Consider the following 26,642-nt stretch of genomic DNA (forward strand, 5'->3'; position numbering starts at 1 on the left):
TCTATCTTTGAGCATATATCCGTAAATTATATACGTGAAGCACACTACTTCAACCAACTCAAATCAGTCTTACAGATTGTTGCTGTTAATGTATAAGGCTGATCTCATACTCTTGTCTCGCCCCTCCCCAGTGAGTCTCTCCATTCAAATACGGGGACATTTGAAAGGCTACCTGAACAACCGATCGCGGACCTCGACTCACACCCCCCTCCCCACCTTAACTCCCCGGACTCTCTCTTCGCCTGGTCACACTGCGGCTACCGCGGGACTCCCTATTTACCACGGGAGCCCCGCCTGGGATATGTCACTGGGTCGCGGCCTGCTCTGGCCCCTTCACTCGGGCTGCCATTGGCGGTGCAGCAGCTTTCTCCTTCGGACGCGCTGCCTCTTCACCCAGGCCACCTCCTGGGACCGGGGACTTCGGGCTTGGAGCTCTTGGAGGCGGGGTAGGCTCCTGTCTTCACTTCCTTAGGCGCATCGGGCTCCCATCTGCTCACAGGAGCCCCGCTTCATCACCAGCACTTCTTCCGATCCTGCCGCCCACAGGCAGGCAAACTTTTGCAGGGCTTCTGGGTCGGCGGCCATTTTTCACTCTGGCTGCGGCAGTGATCTGTTTTTTGGAGCAATGAGGCTCCCACTTCATAAGAAGTATACCGCGGGGTGGGCACTATAATGCAGGGTGGGCACCTGCAATTAAGACAGCAATACACGGGGTGGGCGCCCGCCGTTTCCTTCATCACAGGCATGCTGCCAAGGTTTCAGATTGCTGTGAGTGACGTTTTCATAATTTCAGTGTAATGAGTGACATTTCAACAACTATGAGTAACACTTTCTCACAAGCAAAATCAAGCAATAAAGACAAGGGTAACATATAAATAGCAGAAATTGCATCCATTTGAGCAACAAGAAACTCGAAGAAGAACTTAAAATCGCTGAAAGCACCAGAAATGGAAGGGCACTGTCACAGACTGCTGTTATAAGTTAAAGAGGGCAGGCTGGCACTGCAGCTGGTCTGAATATGATCTAATTAATCTGTTCATTCATGACAGTGCATCAGACCATCCTTTGTATTTTAGATTTACTGCCATAGTGTGAGACATTTCATCAAAATTAATATAAAGTAGGGTTGCGAGCTCGACCCTTCCCGATCCCCAGTTTGGTCCCAATTGTTAAACACTACCCTGCACAATACCCCAGCACTACCCTGAACCCTAAAACACTACCCTGCACTACACAAAACTACCATAAACCCTAAAACACTACCCCCAGCATGACCCCCCGACCCCTAGTCCAGTCCCTACTCTCAAACACTACCCTGCCCTACCCCCAACACTATCCTAAAACCTAAAACACTACCCTACACTACACAAACACCACAACACTACCCTAAAACACTACCCTGCACTACACAACACAACCCTAAATCCTAAAACACTACCCCAGTCCGGTCCCTAACACTCAAACACTACCCTGCATGACCCCCCAGCACTACCCTAAACCCTAAAACACTACCCTACACTACACAAACACCACAACACTACCCCAAACCACTACCCCCAGCACGACCATTCCCCGACCCCGAGTCTGGTCCCCACACTTAAACACTACCATGCACGACCCCCCAGCACCACCCTGAACCCTAAAACACTACCCTGCACTACACACTACCCCAGGCCCCGGGGAGCAGCAGGACCGCCATAATGGTGGCCCGCACTATGCAGCGCAATGCTTTGTCCAGTCTGTGTGTGTGGGGGAGCACAGCAGGCCCTGGTGAACGTGCAGAGAGCAGTCCATTACACTTGGCGCTTATTGAATTAGTTGAGAGATTTGCGCCGATTCGGACCTAATTGAAATTCTGAAGCACACAATTAAAAGCAGAGACCCGACCTGAATATTGAACATCCCTCCACGGACACTGCAATCGAGCTGGCATACTGCCAGGAGCTCACCGTCCACGAAGTGCCTCTTGCCTTAAACTGTATCGATGTGAGGAAACTCCCAAGTTTCCTAGGTCCACAGGGGACTATAGTCCAGTCGGTTTTTTTCTTAAAATTCTGGAACTTGTAGTACAGGTTTATTTTATACCGCTTTCAAAAAGACTACAAGTCCCAGAATTCTTTAAAAAATAAAATCAGGGGGGGAGAGGGGGTGTAGGGGGATTCAGTGCAGTACTTGTATGTGCGTGCCTCCGGTGTCGGTGCATGAGTGCACGTGTGCATGTCTGCCTATCTTTGTGTGTGTATGTGTGTGTGTGTGTGTGTGTGTTTGGGGAGGGGGTGCTACTGTTTACTTTGCTATTGAGTATGTCAAATATATTCTCTATCTTTGAGCATATATCCGTAAATTATATACGTGAAGCACACTACTTCAACCAACTCAAATCAGTTTTACAGATTGTTGCTGTTAATGTATAAGGCTGATCTCATACTCTTGTCTCGCCCCTCCCCAGTGAGTCTCTCCATTCAAATACGGGGACATTTGAAAGGCTACCTGAACAACCGATCGCGGACCTCGACTCACACCCCCCTCCCCACCTTAACTCCCCGGACTCTCTCTTCGCCTGGTCACACTGCGGCTACCGCGGGACTCCCTATTTACCATGGGAGCCCCACCTGGGATATGTCACTGGGTCGCGGCCTGCTCTGGCCCCTTCACTCGGGCTGCCATTGGCGGTGCAGCAGCTTTCTCCTTCGGACGCGCTGCCTCTTCACCCGGGCCACCTCCTGGGACCGGGGACTTCGGGCTTGGAGCTCTTGGAGGCGGGGTAGGCTCCTGTCTTCACTTCCTTAGGCGCATCGGGCTCCCATCTGCTCACGGGAGCCCCGCTCCATCACCAGCACTTCTTCCGATCCTGCCGCCCACAGGCAGGCAAACTTTTGCAGGGCTTCTGGGTCGGCGGCCATTTTTCACTCTGGCTGCGGCAGTGATCTGTTTTTTGGAGCAATGAGGCTCCCACTTCATAAGAAGTATACCGCGGGGTGGGCACTATAATGCAGGGTGGGCACCTGCAATTAAGACAGCAATACACGGGGTGGGCACCCGCCGTTTCCTTCATCACAGGCATGCTGCCAAGGTTTCAGATTGCTGTGAGTGACGTTTTCATAATTTCAGTGTAATGAGTGACATTTCAACAAGTATGAGTAACACTTTCTCACAAGCAAAATCAAGCAATAAAGACAAGGGTAACATATAAATAGCAGAAATTGCATCCATTTGAGCAACAAGAAAATCGAAGAAGAACTTAAAATCGCTGAAAGCACCAGAAATGGAAGGGCACTGTCACAGACTGCTGTTATAAGTTAAAGAGGGCAGGCTGGCACTGCAGCTGGTCTGAATATGATCTAATTAATCTGTTCATTCATGACAGTGCATCAGACCATCCTTTGTATTTTAGATTTACTGCCATAGTGTGAGACATTTCATCAAAATTAATATAAAGTAGGGTTGCGAGCTCGACCCTTCCCGACCCCCAGTTTGGTCCCAATTGTTAAACACTACCCTGCACAATACCCCAGCACTACCCTGAACCCTAAAACACTACCCTGCACTACACAAAACTACCATAAACCCTAAAACACTACCCCCAGCATGACCCCCGACCCCTAGTCCAGTCCCTACTCTCAAACACTACCCTGCCCTACCCCCAACACTATCCTAAAACCTAAAACACTACCCTACACTACACAAACACCACAACACTACCCTAAAACACTACCCTGCACTACACAACACTACCCTAAATCCTAAAACACTACCCCAGTCCGGTCCCTAACACTCAAACACTACCCTGCATGACCCCCCAGCACTACCCTAAACCCTAAAACACTACCCTACACTACACAAACACCACAACACTACCCCAAACCACTACCCCCAGCACGACCATTCCCCGAGTCTGGTCCCCACACTTAAACACTACCATGCACGACCCCCCAGCACCACCCTGAACCCTAAAACACTACCCTGCACTACACAACTTTACCCTAAATCTACTACCCCCAGCACAACCCACGACCCCCAGTCCGGTCCCTACACTCAAACACTACCCTGCACGACCCCCCACCACTACCCTAAACCCTACAATACTACCCCAAGCATGACCCCTTTCTGGTCCCTACACTCAAACACTACCCTGCACGAACCCCCTAGCACTACCCTAAATCCTAAAACACTACCCTACACTACACAACCACAACACTATCCTAAACCACTACCCCCAGCACGACCCTCCCCGGACCCCCAGTCTGGTCCCCACACTTCAACACTACCCTGCACGACCCCCCAGCACTACCCTAAAACACTACCCTGCACTACACAACACTACCCTTAACCCTAAAACACTGCCCCCAGCACGACCCCGACCCCCAGTTCGGGTCCCTACAACCCTAAAATACTACCCTACACTACACAAACACCACAACACTACCCTAAACCTTAAAGCACTACCCCAGCACGATCTTTCCCCAAACCTCCAGTCCGGTCCCCACACTCAAACATTACCCTATACGACCCCCGAGCACTTTACCCACTTTACCTTAAAACCTGAAACACTAAACACCACTACCCTAAAACACTACCCCAACACGACCATCTCCCAACGCCCAACCCGGTCCCTACACTCAATCACTACCATGCACGATCCCCCAGCACTACCCTAAACCCTAAAACACTACCCACACTACACAAAAACCACAATAGTATAATAAATAAGGCATAAAAATAGTATAATAAATAAGGCACCAATCTACCATTCAGCATGCAGCTTGAATAGAATGTTAATAGTAGTCTGTTTAAACTCCAGTAGTATTCAAATTGTTTGTATTCACTAAATGTTCTGCATTGTAAATGAAGACTATGCGATTACAAATAAGTATGTGCTTAGTATTCTGTTAGTATTCAAGAAGTACCACTCACATATCAGTAGTCTTCATGCACTAGGGTTCCCAAAAAGAACACTATTGAATACTAAAATTGGCATAAAATAGTCTTCAAATGCTATAAAAAGACAGGTTAACCAGTAAATGTAGTATTCAACTTCGTTAAGGGTTACTACCTCAAATTTTTGCCAAGAGTCCTGTTTACATTGGAAAGGGCCGCGAAAAGCACCGAGAGCATCGGGGTAGGCTGTTGATGTAGTGCAAAGAGCAAGCCAGACATCACGGGCAGGTGTACTGGAGCTCAGCGTTGATGGTCTACCGCTAGCGAACGTGCTGTAGCATGAAGGGAGGGTGGTTTTGGAGCTTTGCGTTGAATCGAAGTGTCACTGGAGCGGTCTCTGTGCAAACAGGCCCATTTGCAATTAGGCATACATTTTTCTCATGAAGGCTATGTAAGAGTGACTGGTACTAAGAAAATATAAAAAACTTATTTATTGGTGGACATCGATGGATCATAATGTGGAAACATATTTGAGTCACTGTAATATGTGTAAGTCTGCTGACAAGACTCTTAACCCCTTGGGCGCGGTCGCGATTCTGCGCCTGTGCGGCCGTTTTAATGAGTGTGCGGGTTCATGACGGCCCCCAGCCGTCATCAGCACACGCCCACCGTGATGCATGAAGGCTGGGGGCCTTCATCAGCATGGAAGGGGTTAAGATTTGAGCATGTCCAATAACCACTATATACTTCCTGAAAGGAAATGGCAACATATTAGTATTGGTTTTATTGGTCCTATGAACACTCTGCTTCATGATGTGTCCTTTGCCATTGTACTAATAGATTATTCCAATAAGTAGATTGAAATGACATTTTTAACCGCATCGCTGCTGCGGTGATTTTTGCGCTGTGCGGCTGTTTTCCCTTTTCCGCCTTACATGACGAGCTCAGCTCGTCATCAGCACACGCCACCCGTGGCTGATGACGAGAGCTCGTCATCAGCGTAGAAGGGGTTAACAAATCTTAACTCTATGTAAGTCATTGATTTCTTAATACACAATGTAGCAAGGGAATGTTTTCCACACTCCCATATCAAAGAGAGCAATGGTGAATTTGAAAGACCCAAAACATTTATGAAAGAAACAATTCAACTAGCGCAAAAAGGTTATTTGTTTGTATAAGAGGCATAAAATCCACAACTGTTAACATATTCCATAATGTCGCACTGTACAACTCAATAAACATCTTTTCGAGTCATTAAGAGAGATATTGGCAATATGAAGCACAACTCTATTGCTTCATTGAATTGAAGAAGTGGGTCGAAGTGTGAATTAAATGAGAAGAGAGGATTACGCCGAATGGTGCCTGCTAAACAGGCAATGAAGAGCAACGGTGACAAGTGACGTGCTGTTAAGTGTATGAAGGTGCGTGTGTGTGGATGTTTTGGTACGACTGAAATCTGTAGTTACAAGTGAAGTGGTGGAGAGTACAGGCAGCCTTTGCATGTTGTGCGAGTCAATTGGTCTCGTTTGCAGCTTGGGGAAATGGTACATGTTCCATAGATGTGATACTTTATAGTGTTGCCCAATCTGTGGCCATTGATCCCTGGAAGTGTGATACTCACCTGCACACTTCTGCTAAGATCAAGGATGCAGCCAGTCAAAGACAAGAGTCTGGAAGTGGTGGTGGTGCCAATGCTGCAACAGGAATTAAAAGACAGGGTGATGGTGTGGTCAGAGGATACGTGGATTGGAACAGCTCTCAGAATGTTGTGCTATATTTAAGATTCCAGTACTGCCTTATGGGTTTAGTTGTTTCTTTTATAGAGGAAGAGGATGTAATATGCTGATTACATATCATGTTTAATTTTTGTGCCACACTGGCTATATGTTAAAGGGAAGTGACAGAGCAAGTCAGTAGCATCTTTGGCTTAACGACATACTCCGCCACTTCTGAAACGCAAGGCTGCACCTTATTTACAAGAATATGGTGCAGGCCTTCGTTTTCCCCTCGACTGGCACTAAGTTTATCAGCTTAGTGCCAACGCAGGCACCCTTGCACTGGGGTGTCTGATTGCAGAGGAAGATTGTTTATGCATAGGAAGGCCCCCATTCCTGCTCATAAACAATCTTAAAATGCCGTTTTTTATAACTTCTGTGTCTGCTGCTTAATGCAGCACACACAGAAGTGGGAAAAAAGGCATTTTAAAAAAATTGTGGTTTATGTGCAGGAAGGGGCACCTTCCTGTACCTAAAAAATCATAGGTCATTTGCTATTTTCATGTGTGCTGCACAACGCAGGACACGTGATAACAGCAAAAACGAGGAGAAATGTTTCCCTTCACCAGGTTAATACTAGGTTTTCCCTGGTCTTAATTCTGGAGGCAGCGTCAGAATCAAGGGGTGTTGAGGTGGATTGCCCACTGCAACACCCATTGCCCTTCCCTTTCACGCTAAGCATAGCATGAAAAGGTGCCTTATTCACAAGGCATCGCTCAGCCACGTTAAGTGGCTTAACACTGCCTTTTAAATAAGGCAAAACCCTATCGCCACAGGAACATCGAAAAAGTGACGCTCCCGGGGTGATAGGGGTTTGAACATATGCCCCTCTGTCTTTTAAACTTTTTTTGGTCCTTTCCTCTTCCTTATCTTCCTTTTCTGTGTGCTTGTGCTCCTTTTGGAATGTTGCTCAATCATGACCATTGGGGACTCATTTTGAGCTTGGCATTTGTGTTAAAAACAATAAATTATTTTAGCTGTGTGCCCGACTTCGTGTCCTCTTTACTGCAGGAGCACGACACATGTTGGTACTATTTGTCTATGTTGATGTGAAAGATGTTCAATACCATTAGATTTAGATCGTGTTTGCACATCTATTTGCTTTGTATCCCGTAAATTTAGATATTAATCCCCTGAAAATGCAGGCACTGTTCCAGCTACTCTGCACTAAAATATAACCATTTTTGTCTGCATAGTAATTCCAACCTTGGGTTGTAATTTCTTATGAGCATCCAAACAAGACGATGCACATATGAAATGTAATATTTAATTATTCTACATGAGTCTATAAGCCTCTTTTAAATTGTCTTCTTTTACTCACGATTATGCTAACATCCTTCACATCACATGATGATTCTTTTAGAAGCTGATTACTCTGATAAACTGAGTGCAGGTTTAGCATTGGAAGGTTTAATCCTTGAAAATATTTCCTAGATGAATGCCTGAGGTCACAGTCAATAGCTGAGAACTCGTCAATAATGCTTCGATGAACTTAGTGCGCTTCCCGTCTCAAGTATTTTGTGTATGGTCAATGCAAGAGTTGTCTTTGAATTACAGTCCCAGTGTTATGTGTAAAGATGTGGCTTAGAAATAATGTGTCAGTGCTAAAGGTGGCAGGGAAGGTCTATTATTCCATCTAGGACATGCAGGAAATACCTGAATGACTTTCAACTTTCAACTATTGGGAAATTACTGTTCCCAAAAGAAGCAGCGCTACAGACCCCAGTCAATATTTAACAAAGCCAGCTGGTGCTGTTGCTGTCATTGGTGCTTAATTTGTAAAAGAAAGAGGGCATATTTACAAGGGCCATATCTCTGCTTTTTGTTGTTTATTAGAGCCAAAAAAGCAGAGATAAATATATTGCCCTATTTACAACAGGGTGATAACATGAATTAGCTCATATTACCACCCTTTTACCCGACACCTCCCTTTGCATCTCTAATGAGATGCAAAGTGGGCGTAACTGGGCAGAACAACCTTGTAAATATTGCTGATGTGCAAATCGCGATATTTACAGGGAGGCCCAGGCATTTTTGCATAAGTTAGTTTTTGGCGAAAACCGCGATTTTCGCCAAACTCTAACGTTTGAGAAAATGCTGACTTGCCTATACTTTATATTGGAGGTGGGTTATGCTGATATGGCCACAGGGTCATATCGACAAGGTTATCACCGTTTTCCATGGAACATCACTGGAATACCAGCGATGTTCCATGGAAAACATCGCTATCGCTGGAATAATTATCGCCATTGCGCTATGCGTTGTTAATACAGAGCTAGCATGGTGATAATTATCAGCGATGGCCGGGGATAACAATCCTCACGGTAAGAACGGCCAGCGATAATTATCGCCAGCGGTTGATAATATGCCCCAAAGAGTGTTGTGCCCAAAGCTCTGCTCAGAAGCCCACGTCCTGTGCTTTTAATGGTCACTGTACCTAAAACCAAGGCTGTGTAGTATTGAATCAACCTAATAGCTATTCCATCCACTATCAGACACTCCCTGCCCCTTTATTTCTCTCCTGCAGGTTCCTGCTTTCTCCATACGCAACAGTTTTTCTGTCCTTGTCTTCCTACTTCTTAACCGTTGGTGGGTTTTGACCTCTCTTGCTCACAGTCAATGTCTGATGAGCAAAAATAAGTGCTGGTCCCAAAAAATGGGCTTGAACGGCAACCACCTACTCAAGTTATGCACTGGTTAAGCACTTGTTAGTTTGCAGTGCCAATTGCCTAACAATGTACCTGGTGCTGTCATCAGTCACACTCCTTGATTTACATGGTTAACAAGCCAAGACGCACATTGGATTATTGCTGATGCAAGAGGCGTCCCTGAAGGTTGTACCATATGTGGTCATGGAGAGGATGGCATGGTTTTGCCACCGCTCACCCAACCAACCATGTGAGCTACAGGGGCAGCACCTCCGCTGTCCCATGCCCCCCCCCCCACCCCCCCCACCTGCCAGCAGGGTAAAAAAACCGATAGTACCAGGTTTATTATCATTGTATTTTGTTTCCCAGACTCTTTGGGGCGAGGCCAGGGGCCTAACAGGCACCCTCCGGGAGTGCTATGCACTGTTATCAGTGAGCATGGTAGTTTGGCCTGCCGTCTCAGGCCAGCCAAAGCGTTATGTGGAGTGAAGCTCTTCCCAACCCAGCTGTGTTGCTGGTTTTCAAACTGCAAAGCATGGGCTCTCAGTCTCCCTGGGAGCACAAATCTTTGGCACTCAGGCCAATCCGGAAGCTACTTTCAAGTATTGGCCGCAGGGGAGTCTGGGAGCCTCTGCCTGCAGTGAAGCCACAACAGGAATAACAGTTGTCGATGCGGCGGCTGCAGGTTGCAGGTAAGCTCTTTTTTGTTTCTCCTTTTATATTTGTTCGTCTTCACCCATGACTCTCCCCTGTCTTCTGACACCGGCCGCTACTGGTGAGCTGTCGTTCTGGCTGCCCTCTCTAAGGGTGATGGGTCTTGCATAGTCTCGTATGACCTTTGTGAATATGAGGCAGTGGGGCTTGTGATACATATCTACGCAATATGTTCGATGTGCGTTATTTCATGCTGCTTGATACAAAATCTGCCTCTGAGTTGTGTATCCCGACACATGCAAATCTAACAAGAGCACAACAGTGGTATATTAGCTACAATAAATAAATGCACGTTTTGCAATGCAGCCTGCGTGGAACTTGAAAGACTCGTAGGAAAAAACAGGTGCACTCCTATATTTCCCGGCGCCCAAAAACAGATAAACTATTAAATAAAAGGAAGAAGTACACCCTTAGCTGTTTTTTCTATCATCAAAGGTGAGGCCCACCACGGGTTCGTCAGCTGTACGTAAATAATGAATTCTCTGCCTAGTCTTCTTTAAACCACTGAACTGCATAATTCATGAAACAGATGCTCCTGGCATCGGTTCTGCGCGCGGCAGTTCATGAACAAGGTATGCAATACCGAAGGAAGGGAGTCTGCAGCACCTGACGCTCTTCACTTAATGGCCGTTTGTTCCAAGTTTTGCAACCCATTTAAAGATGTCTTCCCAGTACCTGCTGACGAGACCTTTTATTATAAAGCTAAAGAGCTAGACAGATTGGAGTCTTCAAAGGTCTCTTTAAAAGAACGGATCTAACTACAAGGTAGTTCTTGCTCAATCCCATAATTTCATTTGCAGCAGCATTGCAAATTAAAGTGATTTTGGTGCATTTAACTCTCACATGTTTTCTGATACATGGTGAGTTGTTCTTTTCGTTTTCCGAAAAAGACAAGCACTGCTTTGCTATCTAGATTTCAGCTGATGCACACTTTATTTATGTTCATTAAAATGGACCTCTTTGCAAACACAACATGCAAGTATGGGCAAATGCAGTATGAGTGGCTAACACCCACCACTGACAGGGAGAGTTTAAGAGTGCTCTCTAGACATGATCTCATTTGAACTGCTGCTGCACTTCACATGGTGACCACCTCCCTCTAGGTCATTTCAGACTTTGGGGCAGATTTACAAGCCCCCTGCGCCTCTTTTACGCCGCCGTTTCGTCACTTTTGTGACTTAGCAATGGCACAAAAGATGCGCCATGGTGCGGGGTATTTACAATGTGACGCATTTCCCAGATGCGTCACGTTGTAAAGCCCTGCGCCAGAAGGAGGCGTTCCATCGCAGGGGGGGGCGTTCCGGCGCAGGAGCGCCTCCCAAAAGTGGCTGAGTGAAATCTACAAGATTTCACTCAGTCACTTTTGGACCCATGCTGCGTCAAAACCCTGCGCCTGCTTGAAGCAGGCGTAAGGATTAACGCAGCATTGTGGAGATAGGGCCCCCCAAAGCATTGCTATAGCTGCGTTGTACTTGTGATGCAACTCCAGCAATGCGCCGCTTTTACGGGACAGATGAGTGCCGTTTTTGCACCATGGTGCGCCGCAGGGTGGCGGAGCTGCGGCGCACAATAACTGGCGCATCCCGCATTGTAAATCTGCCCCTTTGTTTTCAGTCCTGGCGCTTTTGTGTGATAGCCTAATGCATCCTGGGTGTTCTAGCCTTCTATTGAGAATTTTCACACTATTCTATTTTATTCAGAACTAGCACACCTGAAATCAATGATTTGTGGGTATAATGTTTGGAACTGGAGACAGTCCCTGTAATGATAGGAAGTGAGGTGATAACCCTGTTCAACATACATATCTAGTAGGAGGTGATAAACCCAGGTTCTACTACCTAAAATTAACTAGGAACCCTGGGTGGATGGATCTTTATTACCTGCTGAGAAGTGTAAAGGGAAGAAATAACTAATTTTAGGAAAATCCAACAATCTGTTATAATTGTGTCTCAAAAGGATCACAGACTCCGAGTTCCAAGTTAGTGGGTTAATTACAAAGACAAAAACAACTGAATGTACAAGCACCTCAAGATGAGGTTGTGAAAGTACACAGGAACTAATACAAAACCATATCTACGAGTGAGCTTAATCCGATGGATCACGTAAAGAATGAAAAGTTCCAAGAATAAGACACAAGCAAGGACCGCTCCAATATTTAAGTCAGACTCCATCTGTGGCTCAAAAATGAAAAGCATTAGACTATTCCTACTCTATTTCTAAAGTACTTAGCATTCCCCAGGCACGATCAATGACAGGTGTCAGCTTGTGAAGACTTCCTAAGAAGTACATTCACCGAGTTTAGGCTGAGTAGCCAAAGCTACAGAGCTTGTTCTAAGATGCTCTTTTGAAAAGGCATTGCAATATTGTTTCAAAACGGAAAGACATAAAGATGTGTAGAATACAGCAGGTCCACGAAGGGAAAACCTCTACAATCAACTCTACTTCCTATTTGCAGACCAAGTGGTGAAAATAAGTTGAGGTCTGGGTTGAGAAGGCCGGAAACATATCTAGAACAGACACATACCTATCATCTCAACGAGGGAAAGTCATGAGATATTTAAGTCCAAACAGCCATTGCTAGTATTACTCACCCTCACACCTCATATGCACTTACCTGTTCATCATTTATTCTGGCTAATAAAAGGAGAAGAAATGCCAGCACACAGTATTTCTCCAAACATTTTACCTTCACCCCTTCTATTTTTATGTATTTTTTTTGGCTTTACTATTCTGTGCACTTGACCACTGCTCACGATTGATAAGGAGCTTGAGCTCTCTCCCTTAAACTTGGTAAAAGGTTATGTTTAGAATTAAATGATTTGTAATTTAAAATCCTCTTTAATGGTAACGTCTGCTTTTAAGTCATGGTCCTGAAAACACCATTTTTAAAAAATTGAGATTTTCTTTTGCCCTAACCACTTGTGCCTTCCGCCAGTCCTCTGGGTCACTGAGTGACTCACCGTTTGGGGTATTCCTCCTAGACAGTGACACAAAGGGGCATTGTGTGGGCAGGATGGGCCATCCATGCAGGTTGGCTGGTGGCAGAGATGTTCTTTGCCCCACTTACACCAAAAGAAAACCTGGACCTAACCACCATCCAATCTGTCACAGGTGCATCCCCAGTTCATCTGCTTTCTCAGTTATCCACTATCTTTTTCTCTACAACAACAAATCGGTATCAGCAGGACCTCCTGGCAATGGTATCCAGTCTCCTGGAGCCCTTTTTAGCTAGAGCCAGTATTTTCCAACTGGAGGTTTTCAACTTCCAAAAGGCTGTCCAATTTCAAAGGTAGAAGTCTGCACGGGCTCGACAATGACTTTATCAACATCAATGAAAATGACCTCCCTTGCCTGGAAAAACAGCTTTTCCTGCCCAGAAATCTTTTCCACTATCATCAATGGATCACCAAGAGTTTGTCTAGCTGGTCAACTCCTCTTTGCACACAGCCTGCTGCCTTGCTCTACTGAACTCTACCTTCTCCAAGACATTTATGGATACTTTACACAGTGCCCATAATTTAAGCCTAACTTCTTTTGTGCCAAGCTACCAGAGGGTTAAGCACAGGTTAATTTAGTGACTTTTGTAGTTCACCTTGGCAAGGATTATAGGTATTATCTGAGTGAGGCCACCATCCCCCTCAACCATAACCCCAGTTTCCTACAGCTGTTCAAGAATTTGTGGCCAGGTAATTAATATAGAATTTCCCTGGAATTTGAATACTTTGCTATGGTTCACTTCAGTAATCTTGCCCCAGATCAGAACCAATCGAATTATTCAATAGAGGATGACAAAATAACGCAGCAGATTTGTCTAAATATTGTTACAAGAAAGGGTAAATGATGCACATTAATTCAACATATGCTGTGTCATTATTACTTATTTATTTTTTATTTATTTATTGCATTTTTAAGCGCAAAAGCTACCCACAAAGGGTTTCCCGGCGCGGAGATTTGTCCAGGTTCGCAACACTACGAAGTATGGAATTTAGATGTTAAATAGCCAAGTTTTTAGGCTTTTGCGAAATCTACTGTAATTATCTTCCATCCGAACTGCAAGGGGCATGGAATTCCACAGCATTGGGCCTTGATAGCAAAACGACCTGCCTCCTACGCGGGAGAGCTTAAATCTGGGAATGGTGAATTTCTTTTGGGTAGAGGAGCGCAATGATCGCGACAGAAGGTACGGCCGGACCAATGTCATCAGGTATTTCGGGGCTCTGGCCATGTTTATTTTGTGCATAATGCAGAGTGCCTTAAATCTGATCCGCTTTTCCACCTTCAACCAGTGCAAATCTCGCAGATATTTTGTGGTTAACTGCTTTACCTTCTGAACACTGACTGGGAAAATGTGTTCCTTGTTATAAGTTTAATATCTAAATTCAGAAATCAGCAACTGAAAGGTGACCTGCCAATGCAAAGCAAAGACCTGCCACTGCGTGGAATATCATTTGGCAGCGTTTATATTAATTTTTGATCTATTTGAGCTAGAAGTATTGTTTTTAAAATTTTTAAATTATTCACATGATGATATTTGGAAAGGTGACAAATCCATAATTCTACAGAAAACTATGGCGAGTATCGTAATTCCAGTAGGCCTACCCTGGGGGGTTTACCAACATTAAATCCATCATCATGAAGGCAAGCACCACACAGGCGTTCATGCCCAGAACAACAGCCACTAATAGTTACTTCTGGGCCTGAATTACAAAGAGGGCGCATTGCGCCAGTTTGTGCTGTTGTGTGCCTTTATATTGGTGAGCTGGGTGAAAACAGCGACTGTGCACCCAATTAGAGATAATGTACTGCCTCAGGGTGGAGATGAATTTGCGGCTGCTCTGGGGGCAGCACATTACAAATGGAGTGGCCGCGCGAGCAGGCAATACTTTTTTTTGGTGTGCAGGTGGCGCCCACCTGCATTCCAAACAGAGGGGGGGGGCAGGAATACTGCTGTAGGTAGATGCATAGAGTGACTGCACCAATGTTCAATGGGATGTATGGGGGTCCATAGGACCCAGTTTACCCCCTCAAAAAGTTACCACCTTTTTGTGGCTCACAGTTAGTGTGCATCCTGAATGCCTCGTTGCCTCTGTGCCAATGTCCACAACATGGCACCGGTGCAGAGGCAAGCAAAATGCCCTCTTAAGATACCACCGGCACTGTATTGCATCACCCCTACTCGTAAAAAAGTGGCTGTACACGCGTATGCAGCACTTTCGGTAACACTTTGGTGCCTCAGTGGTGCAAAAAATAGATGCACACACTGATTGCACCCCCAAGGCACTGTATGTATTATGGCCTCATATAATCAGTCTCTCCCTCAGACCAAACAAACATGACTTTGAAGATGAAGAGGCATTTGCCTGACTGAAGTGGCACTTTGAATTCAATAATGATGGAGGAGGTGGTGGCAATGATGGTGAATTAAGGGAGTTGCAGTACCCTACTCTAAACCCAAATTCATGACTATGAGACCAATTCATAATGGGATAAGTTAGCAGAAGCACCAAAACAGTAACCCCGGACACTGCCTGTAACTATCTCACACACTGGGACATTGTCTGATTAAAATTCCTTCCAATGTTCTATTTAACCTGCATCTGCCAATAAAAAAAGGACATCCACACGAATGTTCACCCTTTCCCTGCCCAACAAGCAGCAGCAGTCCAGCACAAACTGTTAAGCCAGATCCCTCTTTCCAGTTACACTGGCAATCCCCGCTGGAGTTCTGCCTTTTTGAGACTGAGTTGTAATCGGAGTAACTGAGATCCTTTTCTGAGCTTAAGGAGACTTGCATAGACTCGCACTCGCCATACCCAGTCTAATTAGTCCACCACTCATCCATAGTCTGTATTGGCTAGGAACCATTCGTCAGTGACACATATTCAGCAGTAATAAGGAAAGGTGTCGGGGAAATAATGGATTTAGGAGACTTTATTTTCAAAGCACAATTCAAACAGACAGTGTGCACTTCTCACACCTTCCAGAGGAGCATTAGGGTTGAATGAGCAATGCTTTCCATACGCATTAGCGCTTACATTATACAGCATTGTCCTAGGTGCCCTAAGTATAAATGTAGTTCATCCTTGGCAATGATTGCATGGAAATATGTAGGTTATCCTAATATCATCACCCTTGGCACTGATATGCTATATTATTTTCACCTTCTCATGAAAATGCTTTCATATTCAAATTCACACTGATACCCTTTTTACCCTGTAATATTTTATTAAAATACAGTAAATATGTATGATTTACATTATACTTATTGTAAAGGCCTTGACTTTAAACGTTTGTTTTACTGTATGCGTTTATTTAAAATATATTACAATATTTTTAATCAACAGTTCTAAACCATATACACTGTGATATATTCATTTACATTCCATCCACTAAATGGTAATGGATATTAAACAGAGATAGCCCTGTCCCCTTTCCATGCCTTCCCTAAGTACAGCTTTAGCTATCTTTTAGCGCACATTTAAATTGAAAATATAAAAGAGATAGGGGCTTTGGGTCAATCCATTTCAGCCATTGAGTTTGTTTGAAAGGACATTCACATTTCATATCAGCCCATCAGACAGTATATGTGGGCCCCATATTGCGGTCAACCCGTTAAATTGTGATTGTCTTTTCCCAGTTGCAATGTATAGGGGAGAAAATGCCCAGTCAAATATGGGACAAGTAGAGATTGAAGCCGTAAGCACCACAAACTGCATTTATGCCCTATTTTAAGGGCAGTAATTGTAATTGTGTGCTTAGTATGTACCCAATACATTTTGATATCTGTAGTCAGAATATATTGAGTGCGATGAATATCACGCCCTTTCCCAGTCCAGACATACTGCTGGAGACTGGCTTACTGTCCTCTTGCTAAAGCGGTATTATGGAAGGCACAGAAAGCTTATTACACTTCCATATGTCAAGCAAAAAGACTATACTATGCTGAGCATATTGCTCTCTCTAAAAACAATGCCAAAGAAATGTTTTCAAACCTGCAGAGCTTTTTAGACCCTAGCGCTGAGCGTATCTCTTTACCTACCTTGGACACCTGGTGTGAGAAACTGTTTAGCTTCTTTATTGACAAGATTCAGTTAATTCAGGTGAATGTTGGTCTTAGTACCACAGCTCAGGTAGAGAATTCTGTCTGGAATATTCCTATATCTAGTTCACCCTCATCACCCTCCCTGACGTCATTCTCACACATTGCTCCGGAAGACTCCCTGAGAATCCTTAAATCATTGAAATCTGGCTCTCCGTCTGACCCTTGTTTGGCCAGGCTGTTAGCCTCTGTTGCTGAGGTAGTTAATCCAGAGGTTAATACTCTCATTAATATGTCTTTTCAGACCGCCACGTTTCCCCTGGATTGGAAGCAAGCCAAACCTCTGCCTCTGCTGAAAAAGCCATCTTTGAACCCTTTCATTCAAGCTAGCTACCGCCCTATCTCCCTTCTTCCGGCCGTGGCGAAAGTTTGCGATAAAGCTGTTAACAAACAGCTTTCCAATTTTGTTGAAACATCTGACTTGCTCCATTCAGCCCAATAAGGGTTCAGGGACACCTACAGCACAGAGACAGCTCTTGTTGAAATCTCAGAAGCAATTAGAGAGTGTTTGGACGCTGGTGGCAGAGCGGCGCTGATTTTATGAGACATCTCTCCCGCCTTTGATACGGTGCCACACTCTCAGCTACTGGCCCTTCACTCAAACATTGGTGTCTCTGGATTAGCCTGGAATCATTCCTTGAAGATAGATCGCAGCAAGTGTGGCTGACCCCATCCTCATTGCCCACCAAAAGGGTGACTACTGGAGTGCCTCAGGGTTCTACCCTGAGCCCTCTCCTTTTTAACATATATGTCACTCCTCTGATCTACTTGGCGGAGGAGCTTGGAGCTAATATCATCGCTTTTACGGATGATTCGCAGCTCCTCTTCACTTTGGAAAAAAATGACATATCCCCAGCTTATGCCAAAGCCTGTGTTACAGCCGTCTTTAAATGGCTTCTATCTGTTCAGCTCAAGTGTAATGAGGAAAAGTCGGAAATCCTCCTTTATGGGACTTTCCCTCCTCAGTTTAGGGAATCGCTTTGGTTGGCAGACTATCCTCTACCAAACTCTGCGGGTCAGTCAGTCAAAAACCTGGGGATCTTGTTTAACAAGATCTCCAGATCTCCACTCCAATTAAGAAACTAGCAGGGCAGTGCTTTGGTACATTGAAATCACTCAGGAAGTTTTTACCCCTCCTACCCAGGGCAGCTAAGGAAATGGTTACCCATGCCCTGATTCTCTCACGCATTGACTATGCAAATGCCTTGTACATCGGCTTGCCAGGGTACGAGCTGAAGAAACTGCAGGTAGTACAAAACGCTGCAGCCAGGGCTCTTCTTAATAATCCTGGAAGATCCAGCATAAAGCGAAACCTGCATGACCTTCACTGGCTCCCCATGGCCAAAATAATTAAATTTGAAGCCCTTACCCTGGCTCATGCAGCCCTTTACGGATCTGGTCTGCTTTGTCTCAGGAAATATTTTAGCTTCTATGTGCCATGGAGACTGCTGCTCTCAGATACACCGTGTCTGGCTTTGATCCCCCGTTTCCGCCAGCAAGAATAGGGGGCAGTTCCTTGGCTTACACTGCAGCGAAAACTTGGAATTCCCTTCCCCTTGATCTGCGTTGCACTCAAGATCCTAAAATGTTAACCCCTTCGATGCTCATGACGGAACGGTTCCGTCATGAGCATCAGTCGAGCTGTGCTCATGACGGAACCGTTCCGTCATGACCACCCCCATTTGCATGGGGGCCCAGCACAGGAGGGGAATCGTGGGAGCATGGATGAGGTTAAGGAAACGGCTAACAACATTGCTTTTCATTTAGTTCACAGTTGTCTTTCAGCTCCTTTCCTTTTTTTTGGCTTTTGCGCAGGGACACTCTAGAGTAGCCATGCACGCTATAAATGACCATAACATAACATACCATACTTGAGGTCATAGAGATCAGTCACATTCAGTCAGTGTTTTTACAAGGTATGTTTAGGAACCAATTTAAGTACCAAATGTATAGTATTGTCACTTGTAGCAGTGAAAGTGTGTAGAAGTCATGGTATGGGGATGTGAAGTTTGATCAATATGGAAGCATGTCAATGTGAAGTGAAAGTTGATAATGTCATCTTGGAGATATGCTAATGATATTTTTTTGGCATAAAGTGGAGGCACTTTGATGGATATGTCTCAATTCATAGACTGGAAGCTGCTGCTGGTGTTTGCAATTGATTTGAAGCTGATGGCCTAGAGTACATTGTTAATTCGAGAAGGAACAATATTTGGTAATTCTGAGCAAGCACATTGTGGTTATATAAATATATGCTTTCTAGTTCTCAAAACATCTGTAAAATACTGTTTTGATTGTCACTCTCATTTCTGTGACAAAAGAACTGAACTCAGACTTAATTAACAACTATAGTTCTATAATATTGGTCCCAAATATGGGGACTTTTTTATGCAGTTGTTGCATGATCACAGTTTTAACTATTCAAGGTCCATAATGGGCAAGCTAGACGTCAAGCCTTTTACTGGAATTGTAAGAAGGAAATACGCCCTCTTCTGCCCTCTCAACCCAATTAATTTCCAAAGAAAGAAACAAGCAAAGAGGGGTGATCAGTTTCAGTGACAAGGGCAGAGGAGCAGAAGAAAAAAGCTGAAGGTGAGGCCCACCAGTGACACTTCCACAGGCTGAGGTGAACAAGGCACAGTGACTATCAGGAAGGCCTAGGGGGGCAAGAACAATAAAGAAGTCTGAGGGTGGAGTGCACAGCAACAAAAAGGGAATCTGTGGTATGCGCAGTGATGTGAAATTATATACATAAAAAAGATGGCTATTGGAAGATAGAGGGGATCTGTTAGCAGGCAGTAGGAAGGGGAGATGGGACGAGCTACCCCTGTCTTTATTTTAAGTTCAACCACCAAACATATTACCTTGACCAGCATGGCAACTGTATTGTATTGCTACTTATATTGCGCTCATAAAAAAAATCTACTCTTTTTCAGTGACACTGTTTACTTGGAGCTCCATGCAGAATGTCTTCTGCTCTCTCATTTTTATAATTTTAATATGGAATCCTACGGGATCATTATGACCCCGGTCATGTCCAGAACTAGTATGCAATTGGCGTATAAACAGCGCAATGAAAACTCACACATTAAAAGTGCCCCGGAAATGTACAGAAGCCACCATTTGAAAACATGTGCATACAATTTGTGCAGTACAATTTAATAACTGGAGATGGAGAAAAGTAAACTTCTGGAAACTCATGAAAGCTCGGTCAATACTATTTAATCAATATCACCGTACTGACAAACCTATTGCATGTTAAATTACAAAGCCAGATTAGGTTCCAATGACTGACACCCTTGACTTCCCTTCTGTCCTCAGGGCTGCCTGTAAAAAGCAGGGCTGTGTGAATTCAAATCAGGTTTTAAAAATGCATCCTGACAACCACAGAGCAAGTGCTTGCCAAAGCATGATATTATTTAAAAGCACAAGCACTGGAATCCCTTCCAGATTTCGCTGAGAGCTCCTCTCTAGACTACTAAAACAATATTAGGAAATTATATAAAATGTGCGATCAATATATTGCATCTCTGCAATCTTGCACCTGTATTTCCGAATTGCATAATTTGTGCTGATGCTTTTTTTTTACATTAATATGTACAATGGCATGTAGACCAAGTGCAAAAACCAAAGTTGATGGACAGAATGCAGAACACTGTCATACATTCACCCCAGTACAGAGATCTGGGCCTAAACCCATCGTTTTTTTGCACTCCAAACCACCCCAGTTCAGACATGGCCATATGCAAATCAGCCTTTACCCTGTGCCTCATGAGAACAGTCCAGCCCGAACTGCCAAGCCATGTCTTTCCTGGACCGGAATCAAACATCCTAGGACCGGTTTCTGGCTATAAGCCGTCTTCAGCCAGGATAGCTTGACTCCAGTGGCGTGGAGAGCACGGGACTCACGTCTGAGCATACCCGTCCCACTGGGGGTGACAAATGCAAAAACAACAGTTGATGGACAGAATGCAGAACAATGTCATACATTCACCCCAGTACAGAGATCTGGGCCAAGTAAACAGTGCAAAATGTTAATTGTTTCACTTGAGCAAATGTTCAGGATTTGCACGAGACCCATAATCTGTGTCATCTATGGGTTTTATTCACAAAGAGTAATTTACACATGTAGAATTATTCATATGTAATCCACTTCTGAAACTAGATGTAAGTCTTGCCAAAGAACAAAATATATATCCACCACAACTTTTCAGCTTCTGCCTTTCTCAAGTAATACAAGATTGTTTGCTCAGTGGCTGCACAGCTGATACTGCTAGATTTTTTTTCCGAAAAGCATCATAAGTGAAAGTTTCATGAGGAATGTGGAATCAATGTAGTCCTAGTCTCTTGAGATATGCATTAATCAGTTGGTTTTGTCAGTGATGTTCAGTCAATCTGGATGCAATGGTTTTAAAGGGTACAGGTCAGTAGTTCTGCCACACCTTTTTTAAATCTGATACCAAAAGGTTGACAAGGTTGAAATGATTAGCTACAGGCTGGTCAAGTTTCTTGTAATTATTCTGATTTCTGATTCCTGAATCATGTACTGAGATCATTCACTTTTTGGCCTAAGTATTGTTCTTAGCAGCTTTGGCATTGAATTAATTCCTACAGGCTTATATTAAGTTTCTGTTACCATTGTTTTCTATGGGAGCTCACTGCAGTACCTGTGTATAGCCATCGGTGGTGCTAAACGTACTCAAAGACTGAGCTTTAGTACATTTACTACTATTTTGTGTCATTTAGAAATGTGGTAACTTTAGAAGTGTTGTTTGTGAATAGCAGCAATCTTACTCTTTTGTGACAGTTTGTTTGAAATAGCATGTTGCTCCCTAACCCCTCTTTAACCCTTCCTAAACCCCTAAATTCCCGTAAACCACTCCCATTTAGCAGTAAGTACTCTTAAGTTTCTGGTTACTTTTTTTCGTCCCCTCCACATTTACTACAAAAACATTTACATAAGTCCGTGTTGCATTTATTGAGATCTGGACACATAAAAACATAATTCTAACATGCATCTTGAATCGATAAACTGGAGAATGTTTTGATGCAACCACTGCATGCTCTGCTATGCTTGTTCAAACTGGCTTTTGCATAAAACATTTTTGTTTGATTTTCAGGAAAAATCATTGGTTATTTTGTTGAGCACTAAACATTAACCTTCTATATATTTTTTTTTTGGGCAGCTTCTTCTACGAAGACAACGTACATCAGTTACAGCAATCATTCAACCTGAACTGGGAGAGAGGATCCTCTCCCCAAACCACCTTCACAGATGAGCACACCAAGAAAGAAGAAGACCAAAAAATGCGGTGTCTTTGGGTATAAACTTCAAAAACTAACCGAAAGTTTCAAACTTTGCAACGATTTTCAAAGGAGACAAACTATTGGACCATGCACAATTTTAGAAAACATTAGATCAAGGATTCAGTGAACAATTCACACTTAAGTCAGAAGTACAAACAGCTACTCACAGAAAAAAAGGGTTGTGAATTGTGGACAATGTTTGAGCGCTTAAGGGACAGGAAGCATTTTTGGACTATAAGGAGATTTGACAATGCACAAAATAAGGAACCAGTTGTTCACTTGTGGAAGGAAATTACTGAAGGAAAACTTTAAAAGTTAGCTGTTTAAAAATACTGTTAAAATAAACCATGTCAGATGTTTTCTTGTAATTAAGTACTTTTATGTGATTGTGAGAACTTCCATTCCTGACCCATCTTGTTCTACTTGTATTAAAATGATGAGTTTGTTCCTTGTAATGGCTGACTGGATTGACGATGCCCTCGGTTGTGCTACAATAAATGCAATGATTGACGCATGCAGATTTTTATACAAAAATTTATTTCTATTAATAAAGGAATGTTTTGCAAATGTTGAGACTTGTTTCGTTGTAGTTTTGAGAGTATTTTAAGCACAGAAGCATTACAAAATGTTGGCTGTTTGCAGATATTGCAGCAAGCATCTACTGAATACGCAAAGAACAATCTTTTTATCAAGGAATGCAGTGTAAATGTGTCTTATTTTTTAAGAAGATTGTATTATTTGTATAAAGTATTCTAAAGAATTACCATTTCTGGTGGGATTTATTCATGCATGGTATAATATTTTTGGAGAAACATCCCTTTGACACAATTGTTTTATCTATTTAATTATATAGTGAGTTGGCAAAAAAATCCTAAACTGGGTGACTAGTCTATTTTTTTTGTAAATCTAATGTTGTGCTTTCCCGGAATGATTTCTTATTTGGGTTTCTTGTAATGATGATTTTTAAACTTTGTGTTCAATGTTTGACAAAGGATAAGTTGTGTGTAATCGTTAAATCAGGTTGTGTCTAAATAGGTAAGTGATGAATCAGAAGTTGAACAGTTAAGAGTTACTTTATGCTTCACAATTCATAGCATATGCACAAACACAGAAACATAGACAGACAGTTCGATGCTCATCTCCATTTTCCAAGTACTCTTTCAGACCATACTAGGGGTCATTTGCCAATGTTCAATTGTCAGAAGGGGAACCAGATTTAGTAGTAGACAAGCTAAAAAGTCATGCAATGCAGCAGAGCAACTTTTGTTGCTGCACTGTGTTGCATGAGAGGGAGAGAATAGGGCACCACCATATCTACTAAGATATTATGCTGTCCTGCTCTCGACCTAGCGATGTCATGCAATCAGGCTCCCTAGCACCAAACACACACCGTGCATGATAGCGCAAAGTTGTTGATGTCATGTCAAGCATAGGTTTTGTACTGGAAATGTACCCTTGCAGTACAAAATACCATGCCAATACACACTTTTAAACTTTTCTCACTTTGGATATGTGTTGTACAGTGAAACACACATACAAAGTCGAAATTGGTTGGAGGAATACAAACATTTCTCCTTTAAATGTCTATCTAAAAGAGGCGTTATGTGTTCACCAGAAAACCCGTCTATTATTGTTAATAGCTAGGGCTTTGTGCAAAAACCTTGGGTGATTGCAAGTGAATGTCAATGTTCCAATGAATGGAATGCAACTGAGATGCGAAGTAATGCAAATCAGCTCATGCCCCCAATTTACATTACTTTCAGGCAGCTTTCCAAACAAGTTTTGCCCTGAAAAGTAAATTTCAAATCATTTTATTGTGTCTCTTTTGAAGCACATTACTGATCCACACTATTAGTAAATCTGCCCCCTGGAGAGGTGGGAGGAGTGGCCCTGCAAGTGAGAATAGTGCAGCTTTTGCCCTCGAGGCTTACATTTGAGATAGCGCAGATTGAAGTCAGTAGGTTTTCATGACACTCTGGATTGGTTATGGAGCGAAGTTTCCTGACTAGTCTAAAGAGAATAAGGTATGTTTGACTTACAGTTCCTACTATTACTACAGTGAGATATATATCATGTTCCAATGTTGATCATGGTTTAAACAGATGCACTTTGCAGGCCAAAAGATTGTAAATATTGTTGAACGAACCCTGTAATCAATCACTGTGTGGCTCAAGATGGCAGCACACTGCACCTTACACTTTAACTGTTTGTGGTGGATTGTCTGACTGTTCAGCGGGATCAACCTTTTTATGGAAACACTACTAGGCAGATCCTCTCCTCAGTGCCGCCTTTTAAATAAGGCAGTCATATTGCCTTACGGCTTGGCAGTTGGGTATTGGACCTCAGCTTGAGGGTAGTGGATGTTTACTGCAGGCTCTAAATGGATGATCCAATTGGTTGGTTTATGTATCTGTTTTCAATTTCATCTTTTCTAGAAGATTCAAAGCTCTTCCAGAGGACGCACTAGGTTAGATGATGTGGTCTCTCAGCTAGACTGCCGACTTTCGAGCTGGGAAACCAAGTTTTGAGCCTCGGGGTCGACTCCACATCCTGTGATTCTGGGCTAATCCCTTAATCTCCCTGTGCCTACCAAAAGAAATGGTTTGTCCTTGTGTGATGTAACTGGTGCTCATATAAAGCACTCCAATAACTTTGTGTTGAGTGTGCGCCAAATAAATCTGCACAACTCCCCCCCAAAAAAACCCAACAACAATTGATTACTGATGCTGTGTCTGCAGCCCTTGCCTATTTGTGTCTAATGTCAGTAAATATAGGTTAAAATTGCAAAGTATGCATCGCGCTTTGTTTTAAACATGTGTAGTACTCCTTCAATTACAGACAGCGCACACGAATTTCCTGCAAGTTCATAGTTTGAAATGACAAGCATGTAGTAAGGCCACACTTCTCCACTCCACTGAGGCAAAGCTTTCTCCAATATATTGTATATAATATATAAAGTCATTTCACATTCAAGGTTTATTTCGACATTAAACATCCCAAATATTAAAAACGCAGCATGAAATTGTAATAACATAAAAGGAAATAAGTTTCCAAAGAAAATATTTATAATAAATCATTAGGTCCGACGTAAAATTTATTGAACTAGTAAAAAAATCAAATCTTTTAATTTTTGTGAAACGGAAAAAAGTCGTAATACTGTGCTCAATAAAGCTTTCTATGGATCTCTTATATGATACTAATATCTCAAAATGAAAATGCAAAACAGGCCACAATTGCGTTTTTTACCTTTTACTATTTCTTAGAATACTGTGTGTGTATGTGTGTGTTCGTTTACTGTAAATATTACTGTGCTAACCTTTGTCCTTCTGTACACTTGCTTGTCCACTGTAATCAGTATTGTGTGTATTTATAGTCAAACTTGATCATTATACGCAGGAAGACAGAGTGTTTTCACCTTAAGTAAGACAAGATCAGTTAGCCACTGTTTAAATTCAGTTCATCTTCCTCTTGTCCTGAGACATCCACCTGCCTTTTAGCCAGTAAGAATGCCAAGTTAATACGGGGCATATTATCAAGGAGGGCGTTAAAAATTATCGCCGGTTTAGCGGCAGAAAACTGCCACTAATGGGGCGATAATGGGCTTGATAATATGCCCTGGAGAACTCCAATAGAAACCCATGTTCACACCAGAACATGGACTTCTATTGGAATTATCAAGGGCATATTATCAAGCCCATTATCTCTGCGTTAGCTGCAGTTTTCTGCCGCTAAACCAGCGATAATTTTTTTTTTGTAAACAAATTTTATTGTTGTCCACATTCGAAAGAAATTATGCAAGGCACAAACCACCAACATGCCCACGCAGGGGCCCATAAGACAAGGAGCATTGCATGCAAAGCGTAGCCAGGTGCGGGGGCAACCATTAACCACAACCCAGAGCTCCCCTGGGTCATGCATAGTGAGACTATAACAATCATCGCCCAGGTTGCCAGGGTCGAGTCTCAGCAAAGTCCAGACGGGAGAGTCCCCCCGCACCTTGGCAAGCACAATACCTCTGCGTAGACCAGACCTGCCTAGCCACACCTTCCTAGCCGTATCAGTGAGAGCCTTAGTCCTGCTCCTGCTCCCATAGCGCCAAGACCGCTAAAGGTGGACATTTTAACCCCAACTCACGAACCCCAGAACCCCAACTACCCTCCCCTCCCCCTTCCCCCAACACCCTCGCCCACCCCCCCAGTGGTGAAAGCGCCCTAAAGAGTA

General features: G+C 43.5%; 1 protein-coding gene across 1 annotated transcript in view; it reads left to right on the top strand.

The window, feature by feature from the left end:
* Window positions 1-23,074, top strand: part of LOC147750721 (metabotropic glutamate receptor 8-like) — a 2,581,536-nt gene extending 2,558,462 nt beyond the window's left edge. Inside the window, exon 11 of the mRNA XM_086967414.1 lies at window positions 22,301-23,074. The gene's annotated coding sequence lies outside the window, so the exon portion shown is untranslated. The remainder of the gene's footprint in view (window positions 1-22,300) is intronic.
* Window positions 23,075-26,642: the final 3,568 nt, after the last annotated feature.

Source organism: Lissotriton vulgaris, chromosome 1_1 (genome assembly GCF_964263255.1).
Source record: "Lissotriton vulgaris chromosome 1_1, aLisVul1.2, whole genome shotgun sequence".
NCBI lineage: Eukaryota > Metazoa > Chordata > Amphibia > Caudata > Salamandridae > Lissotriton > Lissotriton vulgaris.